At 43.7% G+C, this 16,618-nt stretch overlaps 1 pseudogene; it reads right to left on the bottom strand.

Moving 5' to 3' along the window:
• Window positions 1-1,080: 1,080 nt before the first annotated feature.
• LOC140713103 (uncharacterized) lies at window positions 1,081-7,916 on the bottom strand (annotated as a pseudogene).
• Between the last annotated feature and the right edge of the window lie 8,702 nt (window positions 7,917-16,618).

Genomic DNA, 16,618 nt, shown 5'->3' with positions numbered 1-16,618 from the left:
TGTTCCTTTTCTTTTTCTTTTTTTTTTTTTTTGACACAGAATCTCGCTCTGTCACCCTTGCTGGAGTGCAGTGGTGTGATCTCAGCTCACTGCAAGCTCCGTCTCCCGGGTAAACTGTATGTACTTAGGAATTAATACCAACTCATTATTAGAAAAAATAAATATATCTACATCAAGAGTAGTTTATCCTTTAATAAAAATAGGCGGAATGTGTTTAATGGACAAGGGATAATCAAAATTTGCCAAATGAGGCTAGTAAGACAATCCCAAGAATTCACAATCATTATTCACTGGTCCATTAATCACAGGACAATACATACAAATGAAACTTACCTGGCCGGGCGCGGTGGTTCGTGCTTGTAATCCCAGCACTTTGCCCGAGGTTGGCAAATCATGAGGTCAGGAGTTCAAGATCAGCCTAGCCAACATGGCGAAACCCTGCCTCTACTAAAAATACAAAGAATTAGCTGGATGTAGTGGCGGGCGCCTGTAGTCCCAGCTACTCGGGAGGCTGAGGTAGGAGAATCGCTTAAACCCTGGGGGCGGAGGTTGCGGTGAGCCGAGATCACACCACTGCACTCTAGCCTGAGCAACAGAGTGAGACTCCATCTCAAAAAGAAATAATAATGAAATAAAAAAATTAAACTTACCTACATATTAGAAAAACATCGAAATTCAACCATGAATCCAGCACATTATCAAATGAATAGACAAAAATTCTACCAACAAACTGAAGAAAATATCATTATCTATGAAATTCAAGTACTACTGCTTAAAGAGTACTTACAGAACCCTCACCTCAAGGTTTCCCTGCAAAACAAGGTGAAATGCATACTCAAGACTCTTTAAGAATGAGCCACTGATAAAAATATACTAGTAACTTGTGTAACACTTCATACATTTTTTTCAAACACTACACGATAATTAATTTGCATCAGGCTTTCCAAATTAGAAAAGCTTCACTTATAGAACTTCTTTCCAGTGGGAGTTTTCACATGACTTTTCAAGTAAATGTTAAAACTGAAAATACTCTTGCAGTTTCTGAACCTGAGTGGGTATGAGAGAAATGACACACTCAAAGATTCTGGACATTCATAGGGTTTTTCTCAGGAATGAGCTGATGTCTTCAAATGGAACTAACACAACAGAAGGCCTTACCACAAATTTAAATTCAAAAGGCTTTTCTCCACTCTGAGCCCTCCCAAATCTTCAAAAACAGGAAAATCTGAAGGCTTGACCACACTTCCTACATTCCTAAGGTTTCTCTGCAGTGTGAGCTCTTTCATGTTTATGAGGGAATGGGAAAGAGTAAATGTTTGACCACATTTCTTACATTCAAGGGGCTTTATTTATTTATTTTTGAGATGGAGTCTCATTCTGTCACCAGGCTGGAGTGCAGTGGCACCATCTTGGCTCCCTGCAACCTCCGCCTCCTGGGTTCAAGTGATTCTCCTGCCTCAGCCTCCTGAGTAGCTGGGATTACAAGCATATGCTACCACACCCAGCTAATTTTTGGATTTTTAGTAGAGACGAGGTTTCACCATGTTGGCCAGGATGGTCTCGATCTCCAGACCTCGTGATCCGCATGCACAGGACTTCCCCCCAACCCCCCGTGGCTTTTTATGTCCTTGAAAAAGAACTGAGACAACTGAAATGTGCCACCATGCCCAGCTAATTATTTTCTTTGTTTTTGTTTTGAGACAGAGTCTGCTTCTGTCGCCCAAGGTGGAACGCAGTGGTGCAATCTCGGCTCACTGCAAGCTCCACCTCCCGGGTTCACACCATTCTCCTGCCTCAGCCTCCCGAGTAGCTGGCGTGAGCCACCGGGCCCGGCATTATTTTATTTTTTGTAGAGACGGGGTTTCACCATGATGCCCAGGTTGTTTCACATTGTTTTAATCCAGGCTGGTTATGAACTCCTGGGCTCAAGCAATACACACACCTTGGCCTCCCAAAGTGCTGGGATTATAGGCTGAGTCACTACACCCAACCTCTATATCATGACTTCTTTAGTGGCGCATAAGGTAACTGGAACGAGTATAAGCTTTACCGCATCTCTTACATTCATAGGATTTTTCTCCAGTATGAATTCTTTCGTGGAGGTGAAGGGAACTGAGGCGACAGAAGGCTTGGTCACATTGTTTACATTCATAGGGTTTCTCTCCAGTATGAGTACTTCTATGGTTACAAAGGGAACTCAAACGACTAAAGGCTTTGCCACATTGTTTACATTCATAGGGTCTCTCTCCAGTATGAATGCTTCCATGGTCAGGAAGGGAAGTGGAACAGCTGAAGGCTTTATCACATTTGGTACATCTCTCTCCAGTGTGAGTCTTTTCATGCATCTTAAAATAAGAAAATCTGAGTGTTTTCCCACATTCCTTACATTCGTAGGGTTTCTCTCCAGTGTGAGTTCGTCCATGTATTAGACAAGAACCGGAAACAGTGAACGCTTTACCACACTGTTTACATTTATAGGGTTTTTCTCCTGTGTGAGTTCTCTGATGTCTTTCAACTGAATTGAGAAGATGAAAAGCTTTCCCACATATCGTACATTTATAAGCTGGATTTCCACTGTGCATTATCATCCGGAACAGAAACGAAGAGTTTCCCACACTGTTCACATTTATATTGCTTCTCTCCATATGATTTGTATCCTGAGTGAGCTAGGATGTGCCTATTAAGGAGGGAATGATGTACAAAGACTTTTCCACAAATACTGCATTCACATTGTTTTAATCCAGTAGATTAATTCGGATCAAGATTTGGAATGTGGCTGACAGCTTGTCCATACTGACTACCTTCTTTGCTTTCATGCAGTCTCTGTACCATATGATTTCTGTAAAAAAAATGACAAGCACATTATTGGTTTAATAACTTTCTACTCATTCATAGGTCTTCGACTTACACTGCTACCAATACTAGGGAAAATGCATTTTTGTTTTGTTTTTTGTTTTTGTGCCATGACTGAATTATTTGAAAGTAAATGGGCTACTACTGAAAACACAGCTACCACCTGCATGGCTATGACCAAAATAGTAACATTCATATACACAATTTTGTAATACTCTTTTCAAGTAAACTTTTCCAAACACTGACTGCTACACTGATGTATGTTACATTTTGGGTGAAATTTTTCTAAAAGGAAATGAATTTCAAGTGACTCTTATTTGCTTTGATTGCTTGTTTTTAAATTCATGACATGCTAAGATTCCTTCAGAGGACTATATTTCCTCTTGTCGGTGCAAATTATCTTGTATCTTTCCCATGTTTTTTGAAATGATCTTCAATATTCTGGTCTTTCCATTTTTTCCTAAAATGCAGATGCACAAAATTATCATGAATTATTTCAAAGTATAGAAACATTACTAGATTTCATGTTCATTGTACACAGTGCCCATGCTGATTTATTCACCAAATCATTCCCTTGCCCCATTCCAAATCACAAATAGCACTGATGATAGGGAAATACTTCTGTAATTACGTGAAATGTGTTGTCATTCTCACCTACAGAAGCCAGGTTCCTGCAGGTTTCCTGCATCACTTCTTTGCAGAGAATCTTCTGAGAAGAATCTAGCAAAGCCCATTCCTGCTGGGTACAGTTCACAGCCACATCCTCAAAAGCCACGGAGTCCTAAAACATTCCACACATGTGGGTAGAAGGATGGGTGAGACTGAGAGCACTGGGAATGTATACTCAATTCATAAGCTGTTTACATGATTCTCAAATTTCCAAGCATTTATTCTATGACTTGATTGTCACAACTCTTACTCTGTTCACACATACTCCCTCCCACACAGCAGTACTAATGCTAGAATTAAACTATTCAAAACGGCAACAGCAAAGTAGAAACACCCATCTCATTAGAGAATCCAGGGAGTGAGATTACGATATGCTGCTAGGAGTTACCTTTTAACTTCACTTTGTACATTTCTAGTATCTGTCATACTAAAGTCCTACCTGATGTGCATAAGTGAGTTAATATTATCAGTCCTGAGACTACTTATTCTTAAAAACACCTGCTCGCAAAGTTCAATCTTTGTTTGTATTAGGAACTTGCATTTTGAAAGGGATTCCACCAACCCAAGTAATAAGAATGACTCACTGCATCTAAGTGGCTTATGCAGTATATTTTCCAAAACTACTTCTGCTGAAAGTCTATTATTTTGTGTCACTGCAGTGGTGCTTAGGGAACCAGACACAAAAACACAGTCTGAACACTGTTCAATGAATTACCCTGGTAGACAATATTTCACATGTGCTGTCACTTGTTAACTGTGGAAGTGAACCCATTCCACGTGATTACACCAAGAGAGAATAGGCTTATTAAATTTAATTGAGTAGCAAATAAAACCAATAATTGATATTTAACAATACTAATACAACAATTTTTCAAATTTCTATTGCACAATATCAAGGCATAAAGGAATAAGAGGAAATAGGACACATGCTTTTTAAAATGACATTAATGTCACCACTTCCAGATGCTATTCCTATGAAACCACATAAATTCCCAAATCAGGTGGTTTTAGGCAAGAAAAGCTACTATTTCATATGTAGTAAAAATGTCCAATGTCTAATCATTTTTAGTCATCTAAAAAAAGAGTGATGGCTTGTCTAACATACTTCTAAGATTTTCAAACAAAAATATTCAGGACAGCACAGTGTTAGCAGAGAGATGAGCAAGCAGACCAAACGGAAAAAAGTCTTAATGACCCAGCATCTATATGGAAAGTTGAGGAATGATAGAGTAGGCACTATAGAATAGAAAAAGAAATTACATGCACTTTAAAATATGAGGCAAACCAGGCTGGCATCTACTTGGGAAAATGCATTGCATTCTTCTCTATTCCATGAACAATAATCATCTTATTATATATTCAAATACAAAAGATAAAACCAGAATACTTTCAGAAGTCACAGGAAGATTTTTTTTTAACGAAGAATTAGGCAGAATTTTTTTTATGTAAGAAAAAAGTGATAAAGGAACAGACAAACTCAAACATATTAAAATTTAGGGAATAAAAAGAAAATAGAGTGGGCCAGGCGTCGTGGCTCACGCCTATAATCCCAGCACCTTGGGAGGCTGAGGCAGGGGATCACCTGAGGTCAGGAGGCTGAGACCAGCCTGGTCAACATGGCAAAAATCCCGTCTTTTTGTTGTTTGTTTGTTTGTTTATTTGTTTTTGAGACGGAGTCTCGCATTGTCCCTTGGGCTGGGGTGCAGTGGCAAGATCTTGGCTCACTGCAACCTCCACCTCCCAGGTTCAAGCAATTCTCTTGCCTCAGCCTCCCGAGTAGCTGGGATTACAGGTGCCTGCCACCACGCTCAGCTAATTTTTTCATATTTTTAGTAGAGACAGGGTTTCACCATGTTGGCCAGGCTGCTCTGGAACTCCTGACCTCGTGATCCGACCACCTTGGCCTCCCAAAGGGCTGGGATTACAGGCATGAGCCACCGTGCCAGGCCTAAAACCCTGTGTTTACTAAAAATATGAAAATTAGCTGAGTGTGGTGGTGGGTGCCTATAATCCCAGTTACTCGGGAGGCTGACACAGGAGAATCACTTAAACTCGGGAGGCGGAGGTTGCAGTAAGCAGAGATGGCGCCACTGCACTCCAGCCGGGCTACAGAGCAAGACAGCATCTCCAAAAAACAAAAAAACAATACTCAGACACCCAGATAAGAGGAGACACATGTGTCCACTGTCATAAATTCTTCACCAAGCTACAAGAGGGGAACTGACATTTTGGTGAATCTTTATAAATCATCAATTTATCTACCACACTTTTATTTCACCAGTAGCATTTACAAAGCTAAGTCCTACAATTCCATTTGAAATTACCCTTGAAAAGAACAGAACTTTAAAACTTACTACACTCACTCTGGGGAAGAAATAAATACGAATTTTTAGCAAATGAAATACATCATTTTACCTTGCCTCTTTGGAAATAGTATTTTTATCTTTCAAGCTGTACTGACAAAATGTATCTTACAGTCAGTGAAAACCTGAAACTCAAATAAGCGGACAAGCCTCTTCAAGGTAACAAACTCAGGGAGAGGCAGTGCTGACTCCAACGCAGACCTTTCTAAGTGTCACGGCAGGCCATTCTATCCCTTAGGACACCCATCCTGTTCAGTAAAGTACTCAATGACTACCTAGGAGGCACTGGCACTGCTCTTTGTCCTCCTGTGGGCCTTAAGTGCATTTTAATATTCAGGTTCTTGCACATCCTCTCTGGGGTGGGTTTTCCTTGTCCTTTGGGACGGTTTTTCTCTCTTCACAAGTCTGAGACAAGCTAGAGAGCAGAAACCATTTCTGCCTTTTCCTCTCAATATCACCATCCCATTGGCAAACCGTCCATGTGTCTCTGAGGAATAAAAACTCGGGCTGGAGGAATAATTTTAATGACCTAACTTTCATGACATTACATTGTATTGTCCATTAATTTTAAAGTCCTAAAATTTTAATGACCCTAAGGGGTCACCATTTTAGATGAAACTATATGAGGAGATTCCTCTAAGGCCAAGAGCATCCAGCTGCTCCCCTGAGAGACTCTACCCCCTACCTCAGGCTGTCCTTGGGGATGAGATGACCCCGGGGCTGATACTCACTAGACCCTCCAATAGACATGGCCACTGTGGGTATCCTGGGTCATCCCCAGACAGTTCTAAAATGCCAGGACTAGGAAAAGACAGGAGAGTGGCTGAGGACACAACACCCTGTAAAGTTTTCATGGGGGGACCTCAACCTAAAGACATTTTGGTAATATGTACACTTAGGAAAGATGAAAAGAAGAGAGGCACAAAGATTTTTTTTACAGTAGAGTGTCAGATGATTTATTCTCCGCTTTCCTCTCATGTAAAATGTTTGGAAACAGAAAAATATTTTGGCCAAGGTGCCTCACGCCTGTAATCCCGGCGCTTTAGGAGGCCGAGGAGGGTGATCAATTAAGGTCAGGAGTTCGAAACCAACCTAGCCAACATGACGAAACCCTGTCTCTACTAAACATACAAAAATTAGCTGGACGTGGTGGTGGCGCCTATAAGCCCAGCTACTTGGGAGGCTGAGGCAGGAGAATCGCTTGAACCTGGGAGTCAGAGGTTGCAGTGAGCTGAGACTGCACCATTGCACTCCAGCCTGGCGACAGGGTGAGACTCCGTCTCAAAAAAAAAAGAAAAAAAAAAAATATATATATATATATATGTGGACATATGTGTATATATATGTATGTATATATGTGCGTGTATATATGTATGGTTTGCTTCCTCATTCACCTTATCAGAGCCTCTCATTTACGCCCCTCCCGTGAACCCCAAACCATAAACCATGACTGCGGTACCCGTTTATGAATCGCTGTTTGCTCAAACACACCGTTTAACGTTTTAACAAAGCCGCAAGTTAATTTTAGGGGGAGAAAGGTGGGACTGGAAGCCCATGAACCACAGCTCCTCCCACGCTGGAACCCCGCACACCGAGCCGGGCTCTCCCGGATCACCCTCCAGTGGTCACCGCACTACCTGGGTCGGGGAGGCGCAGGGTTCCGGAGAGGGCTCCGGCCGGCGGAAGTGGCGCCCACAGGTACAGACAGGACGCAGGGGTCCCGCTGCCCGCGCCGCCCGGCCCTGCACAGAAGGGGACTGAGGCCCGGCTGCGCCGCGGAGACTCGGTCCGCAGGTTCCGCAGCCCATGGCTGGTTCCAGCAGGTTTCACCCAGCCCTCTTCCCCACTTCCGGAAGCCAGGCGCAGTCCACTCACCGTTCCTCGGCTCCCCGGGTGTCCCGGCGTCCGCTAGGGATGTCCCAACACCCGCAGGTCACAGGGTGGCCGAGGCTGCTGCAGAGCCACCGGGCCTTCCAGAGCCAAGAAGCAGCAGCGGAGACTCATAGAAAGAGCCTACGGTGGCGAAGGCGAGACAGAGGGCCAGCCAGCCAGATCCCGGAAGCCGCCCTCTCCTTTCCGGCGGCGCGCCTGATTGACGGGTCCCCACCCCAGCGCACCTGATTGTATGGGGCTTCAGGCCCCGCCCCCTCAGGCCCTGAGTGACAGGAGATTGCGATCTCACGTGAGGCTGGATGAGGCCAGAATGACCGTTTTGGCCTAGCGGTTTATAGGGGGTGCGTCCTTCCTGCGCTGGGATCTGACCACGCAAGGAGCACATTCGCATTTAACCTTGTATACAAGATTATAGCTATTTTGCGTAATAAGATATAAAATTGCAAGCAATATAATGGCAATTCTGTAACTGCCCAGTGGGTTCACCTTGCCCGCTACCTAGACAGAGCCGATTTCTCAAGACGGGGGTAATAACAATAGAGAAGGAGTAATTCACGCAGAGTCGGCTGTGCGGGAGACCGGAGATTTGATTTTTATTTTATTTTATTATTTCTGAAACAGAGTCTTGCTCTGTCGCCCAGGCTGGAGTGCAGCCTCGGAGTTTTATGATTATTCAAATCAGTCTCCCTGAGCATTTGGGTATAAGAGTATTTAGAAAGTTTATTTTGCCAAGGTTGGGGATGCTTGTGCATGACACAGCCTCTGGATGTCCTGATGACAGTTGCCCAAGGTGGTCAGAGCACAGCTTGGTTTTGTTGGAGATAAATGCTCGTGACGCAAAGTGAAACCAGCACTTAAGCAAAAGTTTTCTCAGCAACGCAATTTACCTCTGCGGAAGCGTGCTGCTCGCATCAATCACAATCGCAAGAGCACACGGAACAAAGGAAAGCAGGGGTTTTTATTCCTAATGCAATCCCTACCTCTGGCATGGGCTGGGGCCAGACCTCAAGATCTAAACTGACCCCGTTGGCTATTTGTGAATACTTTCCCAAATAAGGAAGGGGGAAGGTAGTCGTGAGTTACAACGGTGGGACGTGTGGTTTCGAAGGGAGAAATGGGTGCAGAGCAGGTAACCAAGGGAACAGATGTCAGTGATTGATTAGAACTGACGGGGGGGAAGGTTGTTTACAGTAACTAAGGGCAAGGAGGCATGGAGAACAAGAAAGTTGAGTTCGAGAACAAAACACAAGAACGTTAACATGCCAAACCTTGGAAGAGAAACTGACTGTATCTGACAGTTTTACACATTTTAGGGAGACAGGAGACATCAATCAACATATGTAAGATGAACACTGGTTTGATCCGGTACAACCTGAAGCAAAAGTGGGTCAACTCGAAGCCAGGAGGGGGCTTCCAGGTCACAGGTAGGTGAGAGAGGAACGGTTGCATTCTTCTGAGTTTCTGATGAGCCTTTCCAAAGGAGGCAATAAGATATGCACTCTTCTCAGCGAGCAGCGGATGACTTTGAATAAAATGAGAGGCAGGTTTGCCCTAAGCAGTTCCCAGATTGATTTTTCCCTTTATCTTAGTGATTTGGGCGGCCCAAAATATTTTCCTTTCCAATTTCCCCCTTTTGTTTTAACAATATTTTGGAGAAAACATTTTAGAAGAAAATCAGTCTCTGGTGGCCGGTTTTGTCTGACTTCTCAACGAGTAGCTGAGATTACAGGCGAGCGACACCACACCTAGCTAATTTTTTTTTTTTTTTGGTAGAAACGGGGGTCTCCCTCAGTTGCCCAGGCTGGTCTCTGGTGCCCAAGGCGGGGATCCCCATAATCTCTACAAATAATCCAGTGAAGGAACACCAGAGCGTGGAAAGCTGAGGACGACCGACTACGGACTCCCGAGTAGGTTTTTTTGTTTTTTTTTATTTTATTTATTTATTATTATTATTATACTTTAAGTTCTAGGGTACATGTGCATAACGTGCAGGTTTGTTACATATGTATACTCTTGCCATGTTGGTGTGCTGCACCCATCAACTCGTCAGCACCCATCAACTCGTCATTTACATCAGGTATAACTCCCAATGCAATCCCTCCCCCCTCCCCCTTCCCCATGATAGGCCCCGGTGTGTGATGTTCCCCTTCCCGAGTCCAAGTGATCTCATTGTTCAGTTCCCACCTATGAGTGAGAACATGCGGTGTTTGGTTTTCTGTTCTTGTGATAGTTTGCTAAGAATGATGGTCTCCAGCTGCATCCATGTCCCTACAAAGGACACAAACTCATCCTTTTTTATGGCTGCATAGTATTCCATGGTGTATATGTGCCACATTTTCTTAATCCAGTCTGTCACTGATGGACATTTGGGTTGATTCCAAGTCTTTGCTATTGTGAATAGTGCCACAATAAACATACGTGTGCATGTGTCTTTATAGCAGCATGATTTATCATGAAAAAATGCTCATCATCACTGGCCATCAGAGAAATGCAAATCAAAACCACAATGAGATACCATCTCACACCAGTTAGAATGGCAATCATTAAAAAGTCAGGAAACAACAGGTGCTGGAGAGGATGTGGAGAAATAGGAACACTTTTACACTGTTGGTGGGATTGTAAACTAGTTCAACCATTATGGAAAACAGTATGGCGATTCCTCAAGGATCTAGAACTAGATGTACCATATGACCCAGCCATCCCATTAGTGGGTATATACCCGAGTAGGTTTTCACTTCAAGCTCTAGGGTAAGGAGGGCGCTCGGGGAATTCCAGGGAAACCTCGGGAAAATGTGGGTCAAGCTGAGAGTAAGCTCGCTAATTACTTAAGCCTTGTGCAGCAGTTACTGCACCGTGGAGGGGTAATTGTCAGTACCCAAAATCTCACATCTTTGTTCCGTCTGGTAGACAAGTATTCTCCTTGGTTCCCAGAATATGGAATCATGAATGTAGAAGATTGGGACAAGGTGGGATCAGACTTAAAACGAGCACAACAAGAGGGCCGCGATATTCCTGTCTCTGCTTGGTCTGTGTGGTCTGCAATTAAAACAGCCCTGGAGCCCTTCCACACTGAGGAGGAGAAGGAGGATTTTCAGGATGACATAGGAAAGTTGAATAATCAGGAGTCTAATTATCAGCTAAGTGAACCACGATAGTCTCGTTTAAAAAAGGGTGAGAAACGGGAAGGTATGTATGCTAATCTCCAGGGACTTATAAAAGAAACTGTGCCACCTACTGCACCTTTAGGGGAAGGTCTGGAATGGCCACCCCCAGGCCAGCCTCGTGAATATTTGGAAGGGGAGCCTGAGACCCGCGCTTTGCCGCTCCCATTGTTGGAGGCCCTGCCAGTAACTATGGCGAAGGGAAGCTTCAGGCTTGTCCAACAGCCAATTAGGATGAGGGAATGATCCAGGCTTGCCCACCTGTTAGTTATGGTAGAGGAGTGCTGCAAGCGGGTCCAAATACAAATTATGGCACAGGGACAATCCAGGCATCCATTCGCCAGGCACAAGAAATGGGGGATTTGAATGCTTGGCAGTTTCTGGTAATTATTTCACCAGCTGAGGAGGCTAGAGAACTTGTTCTAGCATGCTGGGAGCCATTTCCTTTTAAAATATTAAAAGACTTAAAGCAAGCAATTGGACAATATGGGCCAAATTCCCCTTATGTTCCTTCCTTGTTACAATGTGTGGCTTATAACAGACGTTGAATACATATGGATTGGGAGGCACTAGCCCGATCCACCCTGTCCCCCTCTGAATTTCTCCAATTGAAAACCTGGTGGACGGATGAAGCAACAAATCAGGCAGAAATGCTCAAGCCCAACGTCCCGTTAATATCACACCTGATCAATTGCTTGGAATCGGACAGACATAGGGTACTCTAAATCAACAGATGTTAATGGGTGATGAGGCTGTTGATCAGCTCAGAACTACATGCCTAAGAGCCTGGGAAAAAATTTACGACCCTGCTACTGCTTATCCTTCTTTTCACACATTTCAACAGGGTCCAAGGGAGCCTTATCCTGATTCTATTGCCCATTTGCAGGATGCGGCTCAAAAGGCTATTTCCAATTCTCATGCCAAGAAAGTGATCGTTCAGCTGCTTGCTCATGAAAATGCTAATACAGAATATCAGGCAGCAATTAGAACTATTAAGAGAATGGCAGATCTAAATGAGGAAAAAACTTTAAGTGAATACATTAAAGCCTGCGATGGCATTGGGGGGCACTTATATAAGGCCAGCCTCCTTATATAAGGCCAGGGGGAGAGAGGGGGATGCTATTACTCCCCATATCGTGGGGGGTTTCTCACCCCCTGCGATGTGGATTGTAACAGTGAGGTGGAGAGAGAGGATCGCTATTACTCCCCTTTACAATGTGGATCTTAATAATTATTCCCCCCTGAAATGTGTGTTCATTATTAGCAGTCTCTTTTGTTCACGATATTAGGAACAATTTCACAGGTTATGTGTACACAGCCTTCGATGGGAGAAAGATTACCATCCTCTGCACCTCCCGATATTAGGAACCATATCACACAATGGGTGTACACTTTTTCGGAGATTTGGGGTAATGTCTTCCTATTTTTCCCTGAATATTCGGAGACATATCACAGGGTGGCTGTACACCCACTACTCTCTTGGCAGGAACATCATACTTTACCTACTGGAAATTAGGAGCAATATCACAGACTGGGTGTCAAGCCACTGTCATACTGGAAGTAATATCATGCTCTCCCCCCAAGTTATGAGAAACAATATCACAGGGGGGTGTGTACCTTCTCCGGTAGTGGGAGTAGTATCATCATCTCTTCCTTTAGATGACAGGAACAATATCACAGGGTGGGTGTACACCCCGTGTGTTTTTGGAAGCAATGTCGTTCTCTCTTCTTCTAGGTTTTCGGATTCATATCACAGGTGCGGTGTACACCCCTTGTTGTATTGGAGGGAGTCTCATCCTCTTTCAACCTGCATCTTTAGAACAATATCCCATGGGGACTGTCCATCCCTTCAATATTGGTACTAATACCATCTTCTCCTTTCCTGGATATAAGAAACAATATCACAGGAGGGGTGTACACCCCTTGCAATATTGGTAGTAATATCACCTCTCCCTTGTGGTTACTAAGGACAAAATCCCAGGGTGACTGAACGGTTCCTACTTTATTGGGAATAATATCCACTCACCTCCTGGATATCAGGAACCATATCACTGAAGAAGTGTCCACCCCCTTCGATATTGTCAGCCATGTCATCTTCTTCCCGCCTGGATATTAGGAACGATACCCCGGGTTTGGGGGCGCTGTACACCCACTGCAGTATCAAAAGTAAAATCAGCCTCTTTCCCGCTGGATATTAGGAACTATATCACAGGTGTGTGTGCACCTTCTGGGATATTGGGAGTACTATGAGCCTCCACCCCGCTGCATATTAGGAACAATATACGGGGAGCAGGGTGGTTACAGCCCCTGCGACATTGAGAGCAATAGTCTTCTCTTTCCCCTGTACATTAGGGTCTACATCACAGGGGTCTGTACACCTTCTGCGGTATTGGGATTAATGTTGTCCTCTCCCCTACTGAACGTCAAAAACAGTATCATAGAAGGGTGTACAACCCCTGTGATATGGCCAGTAATATCATCATCTCTACCTTTGGATACTAGGAACAACATCACAGAGGGTGTGTACACTCCCCTGCGATATTGGACATAATGTTATCCTCTCTTCCCCTGGATATTAGGACTGATATCCCTGGTGGTGGGAGGTGGAGTACATTAAGAACAATATCACTGGGTGGGTGTACACCCTGCGATATTGGGTGTAGTATCATCCTCACTTCCCTAGGATATTAAGAACAGTATCACAGGAGGGGTGTACCGCCACAGCCCCTGTGTTATTGGGAACAATAACATCTTCTCCTCCTCTCGATATAAGGAACTATATCCCAAGGTGGGTGTACATCCCCTGCGATATTGGGCATAATGTCTTCATCTTCCAATGTGGATATTGGGCATAGTGTCACGGGGGGTGTAAGCTTTCTTCGATTTTGGGATTAATATCATCCTCTCCCCCCAGGATTGTAGCAAAATATTGAAGTGGTTTTACAACTCGTGTGATATGGGCAGTCATCCTCTCCCCACCTAGATGTTAGGAACTATATCACAGGGAGCTGTACTCTTTTTTTTTTTTTTTTGAGACAGAGTCTAGCTCTGTCGCCCAGGCTGCAGTGCAGTGGCCAGATCTCAGCTCACTGCAAGCTCCGCCTCCCGGGTTTACACCATTCTCCTGCCTCAGTCTCCCAAGTAGCTGGGACTACAGGGTGCCCGCCACCTCGCCCAGCTAGTTTTTTGTATTTTTTAGTAGAGACGCGGTTTCACCGTGTTAGCCAGGATGGTCTCTATCTCCTGACCTCGTGATCTGCCCGTCTCGGCCTCCCAAAGTGCTGGGATTACAGGTTTGAGCCACCGCGCCCGGCCTCAGCTGTACACTTCTTGTGATATTGGGAGTCCTATCCTCTCCCATCATGGATATTCAGAACAATATTACAAAGGAGGTGTACACCCCCTGCCATATTGAGAGTAATATTATGCTCTCCCCTTCAGGATACTAAGAACAATACCGCAGAATGTGTGTACAACCCCTGTGATATTGAGAGTAATATCATCCTCTCCCCCTGAATATAAGAAACAATATAACAGGAGGATGTACACCTCCTGTGATATTGGAAGTCATATCATTTTCTCTTTCTCTGGATATTCGGAACAATATCACAGTGGGTGTGTACACCCCCCGCGATATTGCCACTAGTATCATCGTCTCCCTTCCAGGATATAAGGTATACACCCCCTTGTGATATTGGGGGTAATATCTTCCTCTCCCCCGTTGGCTATTAGGAACAATGTCACAGAAGGGTTGTACACCCCCTGCTCTATTGGGAGTGATATAGTCCTCTTCGTCCCTGGATATTAAGAACAATATCACTAGGGAGTGTACACCTCCTGCAATATTGAAACTAATATCATCTTCTCGCCTCCTGGATATTAGGAACCATATCACAGGGGTGGTGTACACCCCCTGCGAAATCAGAAGAAATGTCATCCTTTCCACCTTTGGATGTTAGGGACAATATCACGGGGGAGGTCTACGCCCCCTGGAGTCCTATCATCCTCTCCCACCCAGGATATAAGGAACGAGATGACCGAAGGGTTGTACACCCACTGCGATAGTTTCAATAATGTCATCCTCTACCCCCTGGCTATTAGGAATAACATCATGGAGGGGTGTACACTTTCTTTGATATTGGGAGTAATATCCTCTCCCCGCCAGATATCAGGAACAAGTCTATTAATTATTAATATTAATAAATAGAAGAAAAATTAAGAGTAATCATCGATGTTAATAATCACAATAAAGATAGTAAAAATTAATACTGGTTAAAAATGTTAACGATTAGTATTAATAATTAATAGTAATATCACTGTTAATAATAAAATAATGATATCAGCAATTAATGTTACTTAAATCAATACTAAGTGATGCTGGTAATAAAATAATAATTCATATTAAGAACTAATAATATTGTTAAACGTGATTAATGTTAATAATTAATTTTAAGTGTGCATAATCATATATTTAAAATAATTATCCATAATAAATGGATTCCTATTAATTAATAGTATCATTGATAATTATTAAAATCGATCATTGATGTTTAATAATTAATTGTATTATTACTCCTAATACCGCAGGGGGTGTATACCTACCTGTGATGCTGTTCCTAATATCCAGGGACGGAGAGCATGATTTTAGTTTTAATATCGCAGTAGGTATACACTCACCGCGTGACACTGATCCTAATATAAACGGGGGTAGAGTATGACATGACTCCAAACATAGCAATGAATGGACAGCCACCCGGTGATACTGCTCCTAATATTCATGGAAAGTGTGTATTATATTACTCCCAATATCACAGGGAGGGTACAGCTCTTCTGCGATATTGTTCCTAGTATCCAGAGGGGGAGAGGATGATAATAATTCGCAGGCTGTGTTCACCCGCCCAGTGATATTGTAATTAATATCCTGGGAGGGAGAGGATGATATTACTCCCCGTCGAGCAGGAGGCGTACACCCAGCCTGGGATATTGTTCCAAATATCCATGGAGGGAAGCGGTTGATATTACTCCAAATATGGCAGGGGATGTACATCCACCCTGTGACATTCTTCTCAATATCTCAAGACCGAGAGGCTGATATTACTCCCAGTATCGCAGACACTGTACACCCCAGTGTGATAGTCTTCCTGATATCCCGAAGGGGAGAAGACGGTATTAATCCCCATTTTGCAGGAGGTGAACACCCACTCTGTGATATCTTCCCGAATTTGCAGGGGTAGAGAGGATAATATTCCCAATATTGCAGAAGATGTACACACCCTCTCCCTCTGTGATATTATCCTGAATATTCCAAGGCACAGAAGATGATGTTACTCCCAATATCGCAGAAAGTGTACACCCCCTAGGGATGTTGTTCCCGTGATCCAAGAGGGGAGAAGATGATATTACTTTCAATATCGCAGGGGTGTACATACCCCCGGTGATACTGTTCCTAATTTCCACCTGGGAGAGGATGATATTACTCCCAATATCGCAGGGGTCATAAACACTCCTTTGATATTGTTCCTAATATCCAGGCGGGGAGAGGATGATATTCCTCCCTATACTGCAGAGGGTGTACACCCGTCTTTGATACTGTTCGTAATGTCTATAGAGGGAGATGATATTACTCTCAGAATCGTAAACACGCTGTGTGTCCACCGTGGATCCTAATATCCAGGGAGG

This window comes from Chlorocebus sabaeus, chromosome 12, assembly GCF_047675955.1.
Source record: "Chlorocebus sabaeus isolate Y175 chromosome 12, mChlSab1.0.hap1, whole genome shotgun sequence".
In the NCBI taxonomy this organism is placed as follows: domain Eukaryota; kingdom Metazoa; phylum Chordata; class Mammalia; order Primates; family Cercopithecidae; genus Chlorocebus; species Chlorocebus sabaeus.
Note: the sequence above shows the minus strand (reverse complement) of the source record. Positions and strands in the feature narration are given on the sequence as shown.